Source organism: Mytilus galloprovincialis, chromosome 7, assembly GCF_965363235.1.
Source record: "Mytilus galloprovincialis chromosome 7, xbMytGall1.hap1.1, whole genome shotgun sequence".
NCBI classification, from domain to species: domain Eukaryota; kingdom Metazoa; phylum Mollusca; class Bivalvia; order Mytilida; family Mytilidae; genus Mytilus; species Mytilus galloprovincialis.
The window spans coordinates 87568664-87582455 of NC_134844.1; the positions used below are offsets into that span (position 1 = coordinate 87568664).

Consider the following 13792-nt stretch of genomic DNA (forward strand, 5'->3'; position numbering starts at 1 on the left):
CCCCCCCCCCCAATTCAATTAATTTTAAACCTACAATTGCTTTTTTAAAGCAATTGATTTATATTTTTTTTTTTTTTTCTTCCGCCTAATTTTGTTCTTGCGATAAACATTTGTTTCGCAATATGTCGCTTAGATATTTGGTATATGATATCGAACAGATTATGCGCTTTTGAAATTTACCCTGCGTAAACGAATACTTTTCTTTGTAGGAGTTATCTCCCCAAACACTGTTTTCCTTGTTAGCGCATCTCCTTCGCAACCGTAAAATATTATGACAAATTTATTTTACAAAATTGCTCGTTGTATCCTTCGCATGATTTGTCCTATTTTGACCGAAGTGATATGAACGCTCCATATAAGAGTTATTTCCCCTTATGAATTTGATATAAGTGATATGCATTTCTATCTTGTAAACCATAAGTGCTAAAGACCAAGGATCTTTTGATTTGAGGTCGTTGGTCCAAAAAAATAAAAATTAGGTCAAGGTCAAAGGTCAAGGTCATATTCTAATTTTTGAATTTGGCTTATTTCCACTAATTTCCAGAAACTGTATAAGATATCGACAAATTATTTTTTCTAAATTGTTAGTTGCGACATGTCGTAACACGAAAATTTTGATTGCAAGGGTACGTTGAACGTAAAAGTGAGTTTTCTCCCCTCTTGTATTTAAAAATACGTGTATGGTGATATAACTGATTAACCAAATATAATTAAGTCCTATGGTCTTTTGATTTGAGGTCCTTGGTTTATGACCTTGAAATTGATCTCAAGGTCATAGATTAATTTGACGTTCTAGTTTTTGACCTTTGCTTTCAGCTCATATTTATACATGATATATCCATGAGACTTTTGGCGAAAGGTATCAAACCATTTAACCTTGAAAAAAACAACCGGAAGTGACCTTGTGTAAACCGGAAGTAGCTATTTTTTGTACTTTATTAATAAAAAAGTATATAGAACCAGATCTTTTTGGAATCAGTGTCAATTAAATATTCAAATATTATCGGAAGTAACATTTTTCAAACCGAAAGTAACAAATTATCTCCCTTATTTAAAAAATATTGTATAGAAACCATATATTTCTCGAATCAGCGTACAATAACCTATCAGTTGACGATTGAAATGACATTTTAAACTTAATTTTACAACTTTCATATTAAAATACATTGTTTTCAGTGGAAAGACCTTCAATTGTTCTCTGAACAATTGGTTTTTAATTAGGTCTTTCCACCTTTCCGTGGAAAGACCTATTGAATTTGTTCTGATTATTATTATTAGGTCTTTCCACCTTTCCGTGGAAAGACCTATTGAATTTGTTCTGATTATTATTATTATTTTTTTTTTTTTTTTTTTTCTTCCGCCTAATTTTTTTTCTTGCGTACTATTGATGTTTCAAAAGATGTCGCTTAGATATTTGGAATATGGTATCGTATAGTTTATACGCTTTAAAAATTTACAACTGTGTAACAAAATACTTTACGTTGTAAGAGTTATCTCCCCAAACACTGTTTTTCTTGTGGCCACTACTCCTTCGCAACCGTTAAAGATTACGACAAATTTATTTTACCAAATTGCTCATTACATCTTCAGGATTAGGATATTCATTTGGACCGAAGCTTTACGGAGACTCCATATGAGAGTTATTCCCCCTTTTCCCTTAAATTAAGTGATATGCATTTCTAAATGGTAAACCATAAGTGATAAAGACATAGGGTCTTTAGATTTGGGGTCCTTGGTCGAAAATAATAAGAATGAGGTCAAGGTCAAAGGTCAAGGTCATATTCTAAATTTTGATTTTGGCTTATTTTCATTTATTTTCAAATACCTTATGACATATCGACAAATAATTTTTCATAAATTGTTAGTTGCGACATGTCCTTACTTGTATATTTTGATTGAAAGGGTGCGCAGACAATAAATAGGAGTTTTTGCCCATCTTACATTTAGAATTACGCGTAAAGTGATATTACTAATAAACCAAACATATTAAAGACCTTGGGTCTTTTGATTTAAGGTCCTTGGTTTGTGAACTTGAAATTGAGGTCAAGGTCATAGGTTAATATGACGTTCTAGATTTTGACCTTTGCTTTAAATTCATATAAATACATCATACAGCCATAGGAACTAACATTTTAAACTGATTTTTAATATTTCAATATCAAAAAAGATCTTTTCTAGTGGAAAGACCTACAATTGTTCTCTGAACAATTGGTTTTTAATTATTATTTTTTTTTTTTTTTTTCTTCCGCCTAAAATTTTTTCTTGCGTAGTATTGATGTTTCAAAAGATGTCGCTTAGATATTTGGAATATGATGTCGTATAGTTTTTACGCTTTAAAAATTTACAACTGCGTAACAAAATACTTTATGTTGTAAGAGTTATCTTCCCAAACACTGTTTTTCTTGTGGCCACTACTCCTTCGCAACCCTAAAAGATTACGACAAATTTATTTGACCAAATTGCTCGTTACTTCTTCAGGATTAGGATATTCATTTGGACCGAAGTTATCCTGAGACTCCATATGAGAGTTATTTCCCCTTATGCATTTGATATAAGTGATATGCGTTTCTAACTGGTAAACCATCAGTGATATAGGCCTAAGGTCTTTGGATTTAAGTTCCTTGTTCCAAAAAAATGAAAATAAGGTCAAGGTCAAAGGTCAAGGTCATATTCTAAATTTTGATTTTGGCTTATTTTCTCTTATTTTCAACAACCATGAAAGATATTGACAAACTATTCTGACTAAATTGTGAGTTGCGACATGTTGTAACTTATTAACTTTGGTTGGAACTGTGCGTAGACAATAAATGGGAGTTTTCACCCCTCTTATATTTAGAATTATGCGTAAAGTGATATTACTAATTAACCATACATATTTAAGACCTAGGGTCTTTTTATTTGAGGTCCCTAGTTTGTGACCTTGAAATTGAGGTCAAGGTCAAAGGTTAATAGGACGTTCTAGATTTTGACCTTTGCTTTAAATTCATATTTAAACGCCATAAAGCCATAGGAACTGACATTTTGGACTGATTTTTAATATTTTAATAACAAAATAGATCTTAACTTGTGGAAAGACCTTCAATTGTTCAGAGAACAATTGGTTTTTAATTATTATTTTTTTTTTTTTTTCTTCCGCCTAATTTTTTTTCTTGCTTATTATTGATGTTTCAAAAGATGTCGCTTAGATATTTGGAATATGGTATCGTATAGTTTATACGCTTTAAAACTTTACAACTGTGTAACAAAATACTTTACGTTGTAAGAGTTATCTCCCCAAACACTGTTTTTCTTGTGGCCACTACTCCTTCGCAACCGTTAAAGATTACGACAAATTTATTTTACCAAATTGCTCGTTACATCTTCAGGATTAGGATATTCATTTGGACCGAAGCTTTACGGAGACTCCGTATGAGAGTTATTCCCCCTTTTCCATTTAATTAAGTGATATGCATTTCTAAATGGTAAACCATAAGTGATAAAGACATAGGGTCTTTAGATTTGGGGTCCTTGGTCGAAAATAATAAAAATGAGGTCAAGGTCAAAGGTCAAGGTCATATTCTAAATTTTGATTTTGGCTTATTTTCATTTATTTTCAAATACCTTATGACATATCGACAAATAACTTTTCATAAATTGTTAGTTGCGACATGTCATTACTTGTATATTTTGATTGAAAGGGTGCGCAGACAATAAATGGGAGTTTTTGTCCATCTTACATTTAGAATTACGCGTAAAGTGATATTACTAATAAACCAAACATATTAAAGACCTTGGGTCTTTTGATTTAAGGTCCTTGGTTTGTGAACTTGAAATTGAGGTCAAGGTCATAGGTTGATATGACGTTCTAGATTTTGACCTTTGCTTTAAATTCATATAAATACATCATAAAGCCATAGGAACTAACATTTTAAACTGATTTTTAATATTTCAATATCAAAATAGATCTTTACTAGTGGAAAGACCTACAATTGTTCTCTGAACAATTGGTTTTTAAATATTATTATTATTATTTTTTTTTTTTTTCTTCCGCCTAATTTTTTTCTTGCGTAGTATTGTTGTTTAATAAGTTGTCGCTTAGATATTTGGAATATGATATCGTATAGTTTATACGCTTTAAAAATTTACAACTGCGTAACAAAATACTTTACGTTGTAAGAGTTATCTCCCCAATCACTGTTTTTCTTGTGGCCACTACTCCTTCGCAACCGTAAAAGATTACGACAACATTATTTTACCAAATTGCTCGTTACATCTTCAGGATTAGGATTTTTATTTTGACCGAAGCTATCCAGAGACTCCATATGAGAGTTATTCCCCCTTATGTATTTGATATAGGTGATATGCGTTTCTAACTGGTAAACCATAAGTGATAGAGACCTAGGGTCTCTTGATTTGAGATCCTTGGTCCAAAAAAATGAAAATAAGGTCAAGGTCAAAGGTCAAGGTCATATTCTAAAATTTGATTTTGGCTTATTTTCACTTATTTTCAAATACCGTATGGCATATCGACAAATATTTTTTCCTAAATTGTTAGTTGTGACATGTCCTTACTTGTATATTTTGGTTGAAAGGGTGCGCATACAATAAATGGGAGTTTTTGTCCATCTTACATTTAGAATTACGCGTAAAGTGGTATTACTCATTAACCAAACATATTAAAGACCTTGGGTCTTATGATTTAAGGTCCTTGGTTTGTGACCTTGAAATTGAGGTCAAGGTCATAGGTTAAAAGGACGTTCTAGATTTTGACCTTTGATTTAAATTCATATAAATACATCATAAAGCCATAGGAACTAACATTTTAAACTGATTTTTCATATTTCAATATCAAAATAGCTCTTTACTAGTGGAAAGACCTTCAATTGTTCTCTGAACAATTGGTTTTTAATTATTATTTTTTTTTTCTTCCGCCTAATTTTGTTCTTGCGTAGTATTGTTGTTTAATAAGTTGTCGCTTAGAAATTTGGAATATGATATCGTATAGTTTATACACTTTAAAAATTTACAACCGCGTAACAAAATACTTTACGTTGTATGAGTTATCTCCCCGAACACTGTTTTTCTTGTGGCCACTACTCCTTCGCAACCGTAAATGATTACGACAAATTTATTTTACCAAATTGCTCGCTACATCTTCAGGATTATGATTTTAGTTTTGACCGAAGCTATCCGGAGACTCCATATGAGAGTTATTCCCCCTTATGTATTTGATATAGGTGATATGCGTTTCTAACTGGTAAACCATAAGTGATAGAGACCTAGGGTCTCTTGATTTGAGATCCTTGGTCCAAAAAAATGAAAATAAGGTCAAGGTCAAAGGTCAAGGTCATATTCTAAAAATTAATTTTGGCTTATTTTCACTTATTTTCAAATACCATAAGACATTTCGACAAATATTTTTTACTAAATTGTGAGTTGCGACATGTTGTAACTTATAGATTTTGGTTGGAAGGGTGCGTAAACAATAAATGAGAGTTTTCGCCCATCTTATATCTAAAATCATGCCTAAAGTGATATAACTCATTAACCATACATATTACAGACCTAGGGTCTTTTTATTTGAGGTCCTTGGTTGGTGACCTTGAAATTGAGGTCAAGGTCAAAGGTTAATAGGACGTTCTAGATTTTGATCTTTGCTTTAAATTCATATTTATACATTATAAAGTCATAGGCACTGACATTTTAGATTGATTTTTAATATTTTGATAATATAATAGATCTGTACTTGTGGAAAGACCTTCAATTGTTCTTTGAACAATTGGTTTTTAATTAGGTCTTTCCACTTTTCCGTGGAAAGACCTATAGGTTTTGTTCTGATTATTATTATTATTATTATTATTATTTTTTTTTTTTTTTTTTCTTCCGCCTAATTTTTTTTCTTGCGTAGTATTGTTTTTTAATAAGTTGTCGCTTAGATATTTGGAATATGATGTCGTATAGTTTATACGCTTTAAAAATTGACAACTGCGTAACAAAATACTTTATGTTGTAAGAGTTATCTCCCCAAACACTGTTTTTCTTGTGGCCACTACTCCTTCGCAACCGTAAAAAATTACGACAAATTTATTTTACCAAATTGCTCGTTACTTCTTCAGGATTAGGATATTCATTTGAACCGAAGCTATCCGGAGACTCCATATGAGAGTTATTTCCCCTTATGCATTTGATATAAGTAATATGCTATTCTAACTGGTAAACCATCAGTGATATAGGCCTAGGGTCTTTGGATTTAAGTTCCATGGTCCAAAAAAATGAAAATAAGGTCAAGGTCAAAGGTCAAGGTCATATTCTAAATTTTGATTTTGGCTTATTTTCTCTTATTTTCAACAACCGTGCAAGATATTGACAAATTATTTTTACTAAATTGTGAGTTGCGACATGTTGTAACTTATAAATTTTGGTTGGAAGGGTGCGTAAACAATAAATGATAGTTTTCGCCCATCTTATATTTAAAATCATGCCTAAAGTGATATAACTCATTAACCATACATATTACAGACCTAGGGTCTTTTGATTTAAGGTCCTTGGTTTGTGACCTTGAAATTGAGGTCAAGGTTATAGGTTAAAAGGACGTTCTAGATTTTGACCTTTGCTTTGAATTCATATAAATACATCATAAAGCCATAGAGACTAACATTTTAAACTGATTTTTCATATTTCAATATCAAAAAAGATCTTTACTAGTGGAAAGACCTTCAATTGTTCTCTGAACAATTGGTTTTTAATTATATATGTTATTAATATAAAACCAATAAAATGTGTGTGTTTTCGATGCAAAATTAAATATTACGGAACGTTTTGCGTCAATACCTGTAAAAATTTAGATTTTTTCATTTTAAGGTGGCACCCTACAGATATAGCAATTTTTTTCCCCATTGAATTTTTCTTTAAATTTGCATACATATACTATGCAATGGCCTCTATGAAAAATTGAGTTAAAAATAGTATGTCACCAGACTCGTTTCCATGGTAACGGCCACCAAAGTTGGTACATTACGGGTATGCAAAAATACATACCTGATGTAAAAAACCTGGATTTTTTTCAAGCTTTTGAAAGTATTTTGACAGGTTTGTTCTTCATTTATTACAAAAATATTATTAAAAATGTAAATAAAATACAAATAATGGCAGTTTTATTCATGTTCATTAATTTCGGCTCCAATTTCATTAACACTGCTGAACACAAAAAACACTGATTTTGTTAAAAATTTCTATTTTTCTGAAAATTCCAAAAAAAAATGGTCCAATAAATTTTTTTTTTAATTTGACAGATGATGGTCATAACAATAAGCTTTAAAAAAATATAATAAAAAATATGGGTCACCAGACTATTTTTTGACTGAAAAACGTTTTTGTGACCCCTAACGACACAGTGATCAACAACTGTTATTTATATATTTTTCAAAATCAGTGTAAAAAGTGTGACACATGTTGTCATGTCCTTTGTTAAACTTACACAGAATAATACAGTTCTAAAAGACAATGAAATGAAAGCATTTTTGTGTCTCTACGAACAATGGTTACCATGGCAACAGGACAAGAAGTTGGAAAATTCAAGTTTTTGCATTGTTCTGATGTGCATGAGTTACTACCTAACAGACATAAAGAGATCAAATACCATTATTTCAGAGCTACAACACATGGCTTCTATGTAAATGTAAACAAATTTATATTATGTTACACTATAATGTAGCTTATATAAGCATTACTGTGGCCAAAAATGAGCAAAACAAAGTCAGAAGTTTGCCAAAATCTCCCTACTTTTTGTTTCAATATCGATTCATAGACAACAGTTATGCAAGAAAATGGATTAAAAAAGTGTCAAAACTTTTTCACCCTGTCCTATATTAATGATTAAAGTTTGATGAAGCATAATGATAATACATTATATATTTTCAGTTATCATAGTTACATAACCAAAAAATGATAAAATTAAAATTTTTTCAAAAGTTTCTTTATTTTAAATGCTTCTATAATTGAGCAAACACAGAGACTGTTATATTTTAAAATATGTATATATAGTTTACTCCTCTGATTCAGTCAAATACTGATTGATAGTCATAGCATAATTAGAGTTCACTTTGTTCTCATTCAAAATTGTCAATCCTTCCTTATTGAATACTACAGGTTGCTACCAGTCAAATATATCATATTACTATTAATAGCATTAGTGACAAATAAATGCCAGTTATTTTGCTCGCTTCATTTAAATGTCACATCTTCACATATTATATCCCTGGAATAGGTTTGATCCACTGACAGCTGCTACCTGAGTGATGTTACTCTTTCTTGAAGGATGTCTTATTTACTTGAAAATCAGAATGTAAAAAGTGATCTATAATTATAAAGAATAGGAGGAGGAATTTGCTGCATGTCACAAGCACTAAAGCAAGCATTTACTTCAATTCCTATATCATATGTTGTTCCTTTTTTAACATTTGAACTACAATGTATGTTATTATTTTTATTTCTATTCTTCTCTTTTAAATTCTGTGTTTTCTGGTTATCTCCTTGCCTCTCCAATTTCTTCTTCACTTTCCCAAACTTTCAGCATAAATTTTCCTGGGGAACGTTCTGATGCTGCATTTACCTGAACGTTTAATTTATTTATCATAAATGAAAAGGTGTAAAATATAATAGTATAGTGCAAAATTAATCCAATCATGCATTAAAACATCAGTTTAAAAAGATTATATACCTGACTGACAAAGACACTCATAATGTGATATATAGCCAGGTTTTTGAAGTGATTGAAAATAATTAGGTCACCTGATGGGTATGCAATTGTATATTGCTTCTGCACATGATGTGCGTTTTTTTTTTTTATGTATAATGACAATTTGGAATGAAATATAAGTGACAATATAGGGAGCATTATAGTGTCCAATACAAAAGCCAATTCAAGGTATATATTTTATAGATGTGACCTTGACCATTTACCTTACACTGTAAATCAATACAGTTAAACTGTTCTTTTTGGTATAAAGTTACATAAATCAATAGTGTAAAATGTGGATCACGGTGACCTTCTTTTGCCTGGAAGCTGAGTTACTAACTGAGATTCTGAGAGTCATCTGTGTACATCAGTTTGCATGATCTGACAAGAGCATTGCAAAGTATGACATCCTCTCACCATAGAAGAATGTTGCTTCTACAGATTTCACATGGGTGTATAGCATCTACAATGTCCACTTTGACCGTGGTATTTGGGAATATCTTTTCTATTAATAAAGTTAAAGCCTATATATAGCTCAATTCTTTTTACCTGTTTTACTTTCATAGGTCCAACCAGTACCAAAAATATGCCATTCTGCAACAAAACTGGCCTCAACCTAATGAAAAAAAGTAGTATCAAATGTAAAATGAAAGAACATGCAGTGTTCAAATACTATAGCTAAGACATATTACATTTAAAATTAACTGGAAACTCAGGCTGTTAACAATTAGATTTGTAATAATAATAAAAGGCTTTTAAAACTAATTTGGTTTCATTAAATTTTTTGAAATTATCCATAAATATAGATTTCATTTAATAAATACAGATGTAAATAATTCTAGTTCAATATTTTTGTTGAAACAAATTCTGTCATGATCTATACATGAAGGTCTTTAAGTATATATAACACTGCTTTACCAGAAAATTAATTTGAAAACTTGACCCTTAACTTGAAAAGTTATTACCAAGATCTGTTAATTCGTTTTTATGACTGCTATGGCAAATATGAATATAATTATGGTCCTCATTATACTTTATATCTACTTTATAAAATTATCAAAAATATACTTTGAAAATATATAACAAATGATTTAATTACCTTCCAACTACTCATTATATTAACCATGTTTAAAACTGTTTCTTCTCCTGAATTAATTCACAGGATTCTTTTGAAACTGCAAATATTTTCTTTCCAGTTTCATTCTCCTATTTATTTATATATGGTTGATCAAGGAGGTTACATTAGTCTAATATAACCTCCTTGGGTTGATGAATTCACAGAAAGTACATTAAAACCATTAAGGAAATTGGTAAAATGTGTGGCACCAATTCCTGCATGTATCATTCCTGAAAAATATGATATGAAATGTCAGTCTGCATATTGGTCAATTAGATAAACTATAACCTATTTATACTTGAGTTCATAATTCTATTTGGAATATATGCAATTGTTTGTTTAATTTATATTTATATATAATATGATTGTAAATTCATGTTTGCCTTTATTCTTATAGATCACAGACTCATATAAATTTCTAATAATGTGGAGTGAGGGAATGGAGGGTGGGTGCCCCTTCCTCATTTTTTTGTGCCTTCATGCATTATCCTGCATTCTGCAAATCATTTTAGGTGTGTTTTAAATGAATAAATCAGCAAGGCATCAGACCACAAGTTTGGTCTATGGTCAAATGCAATAGATGAATTAATATGAAAATTCTGATTATAAAATAAAGACAACTTATATTTTGAGTTTGTAACACTTTATTTCTGTAAATGAATCATTGTCATGATTGTGACTGTATTTGTTTTCTTTTTTCAATTCTAATTTCATTTATGATAAATTGCTACCAAATAATTATTTCCAAAATAATCCTCCCCTTTTGGATGCAAAACTAATAAGCCCTTATGCATAGATGTCTTTCTGTTCATTATAATAAAAATAATAAATAACTTTCTGGGGCAAAATTCAAGAAAAATGACCAAGTCCAGCTTCATAAAAAATTTGGGCAGCACTTAAACCCCAGACCATAATAGAGGGGAATTGAAGAAAGAAAAAGAGAGGTGTGGGGCAGGTTCATTCATTTATACAAGACATGAAACCATACACCTTCTCCTCCCAGTAAAATATGTAAATAGATTCTAAAAGAGAAAATTTAAGCTACCTTAAACACTTTTTTTTTCAATTTTATTTCAGAAACAAAAATAAGATAGACTATTGTTTATCAAATGATATATTTCATATTATGTTGCAGATGAATTTGTTTTTAAAACTGCCTTTTTTAACAATATCGTCAAATTATGACTTATATTTTATTTTCCCTTTTTTGCCGTTTTTAGAAAAATGTGACCATTTCCCAATTTGACCACCAGGCAATTATGAATGTACGATAAAAGACCTTTCAAATGATATATTATATAACCGTGTGTTAGGTAGGTGCATTAAAAACCTCCGAATCCTTGTTTTGGCGCTCGCCAATGATGTTCTTCTCGTCCCAATACAATGTTCATTTGGAATGTTGTATGGTCTAATGGTATAAGGTGTAATGATGAATGGTGAAATGATATATGATGTAATGGTGTATGTTACAATTATAGTGTATGGTAAAATAATGTATGGTGTAATGGTGTAATGGTGTGTGGTGGAATGGTGTATAATGCTATGGTGTTATGATGTAATGGTTTACTGGTATTTTATAATGGCGTATGGTGTAATGATGTATGGTGTTATGGTGTTAGTAAAATAGTGTATGAAGTAATGGTGTATGGTGGAATCACTACAAAAGTCCAAAAGTCAGAAAAGACCAGTTTTTGTCTTAATTTGCATGAACAATTACTCGATATTCTCCAAAAGTATGACGTGCGTCTTAATTTTTCTTTTCAAGTCCTGATTTATATTAAATTTGCATGAAATTTACTCCACAATATCTCAATATTCTGAATATGGTCTTACAATTTTTTGACAAATTCTTGACATTTGAATACTGTGTTGAAATTTCTCGACAAATTCTCGAAATTCTTATTTTTTCTCAGTATGGCTTGACATATTCTGAACATTTTGAATTTTGTCTTAAATTTACTTGACAATTCTGTGTTTTACAAATAATGACCAATATACCTGAAATAAATTTATTTGTATTTCTCTTCATATAATATGCTGTTGTTTCAAGTTACACTAATAACAACAAAAACCAAAGTTGGGCATGTAAATATAAAAAAAAAATTGGATATATAATTATTTTTATAAATACAAATATTGCTATTAAATTTAAAGTGTTAAGAATACAAATGTGGGTATGTTGATATAAACCAATTTAAATGTGGTTTGTGAATAATTAAAAATGTTGGTTCCTAAATCTTATAAATAATTGCTTAAATGATTAATACCAATCATACTGTAGACATATTTCATTCTACGTGCATAATATTAACGTGTTAATATGGTAAATAAACAATTATTGTACCAAAATGTGGTTTTTAATAATAACAAAGTATTATTGTATCCTAATACTTCCTTTAACAGAAGAAATTTGTGTAATGCCATCTGTTGCAATATATATTAAGTATTAAATGTGGACAGGATGTTCCCCAGAATATTCATCAATTCCAAATAAGTTATACACCCCCCCCCCCCCAGGGTACACACAGTTGTAATATGGAAAGTTACAGCTTTACCTGTAATCAGACATGCAACTTATCAGTTGACTGACCATGCCACTACATTTTATTTTAAAAGTTTGTCGTTAGATCAAATTAAAATCTTTATTTTAATAAAAATTTATAGAACCAAAATGAATTTGCTTCGTCAAAATAATGAAGTGAAATAATTTAACATAATCAAAGTGCTGGATAGCAACTCGGGGAAGTTTGCAACTGAAGATGTGTATTATTTCAAATGGGTTATGGACGTGTAATATTTCAAATATCACAGCTTTGCTGTCTTTAAACTAAACCATTGTCTCTTCAGCAATTTTCAAAAATCATTTTGTTTTATAAGTTTAATTGTCATATAAAATTTTGATATTTTCGATTGCTACCTTAAAAGAGGAACGAAAGATATCAGAAGGACAGTCAAACTCATAAATCGAAAACAAACTGACAACGCCTGGCTAAAAACGAACCAGACAAACAGACAAACAATAGAACACATGACACAACATAAAAAACTAAGGAATAAGCAACATATCTTTTTGTGCCAATGCCATGTGAAGGACCTGTGATTTTAGTATTTTTGCTTGATTGATTTAGGTCCTTCATATTTGTTTTTAGTCAATTGTTTGTTACTGATTAACCCGTAGGTTTTCTTGTTTGAATTGTTCCACATGTTTCACATCGGGGCTTATACACTGTGTCTAAACCACACCGGCAAAATTTGCTCGGACTCGATGGTATCTAACATCCGGCACAATGACGGAACACCAATAGACAAAAGAAAGATAGGTTTCTCCTTATTTTTTTATTTTTTTTATGATATCGAAGAATATATATACATATACAACTATTTTCTATTGTGAGATGCAATATTTTCTACAACCGTTCTATATTAACGGAGAAATAAGTCAAAATGCATGTCAAAATGACGAATTGAGTGAACCTTGCCTCGAAATTGTTTAATTTCTCGTTAAATTGTTCACATTGTACGGAAAGAAAGGTACGGGAAGATAGATATTGACACGGAGATTGCAAATTTAGTTATTATGAGCATCTCCATAATTGTATCTCTGTGTATGGAACGAAAGAAATGGGTCATGTCAAAATGGAACTGGCCGGTTTCGTCAATGTATACAACCCGGTTTCGTCATAGATTTCAAAATGCATAACCCGGTTTGGTCAAATAAAAAAAATCATAATCGCATTACATTATAATTGATTATTTAACTTCAGCGTTCAAAAGGAGTTTTGTGGGTCGTTGGAAAACAAGTTCGTTCACCGGACAACGGCTTATTATTTATATGAGTCTCAGATTCAAATAAATAATAAGCAAACACTTGAATTCCTACTATAATAGAACACAAATATTTTAATTTACTTTGCATTCCGAAATTTTTTAACAGCATATTGAGATTAAAGCTCTCTAAA

The 13792-nt window shown here is 30.5% G+C and overlaps 1 long non-coding RNA gene across 1 annotated transcript; it reads right to left on the bottom strand.

Moving 5' to 3' along the window:
* Positions 1-8001: 8001 nt before the first annotated feature.
* Positions 8002-9964, bottom strand: LOC143082030 (uncharacterized). Its single transcript, XR_012980227.1, has 3 exons — positions 9816-9964; positions 9266-9332; positions 8002-8590 (listed from the first exon to the last, which is right to left on the bottom strand). It is a non-coding gene; the product is annotated as an uncharacterized LOC143082030 (long non-coding RNA).
* Between the last annotated feature and the right edge of the window lie 3828 nt (positions 9965-13792).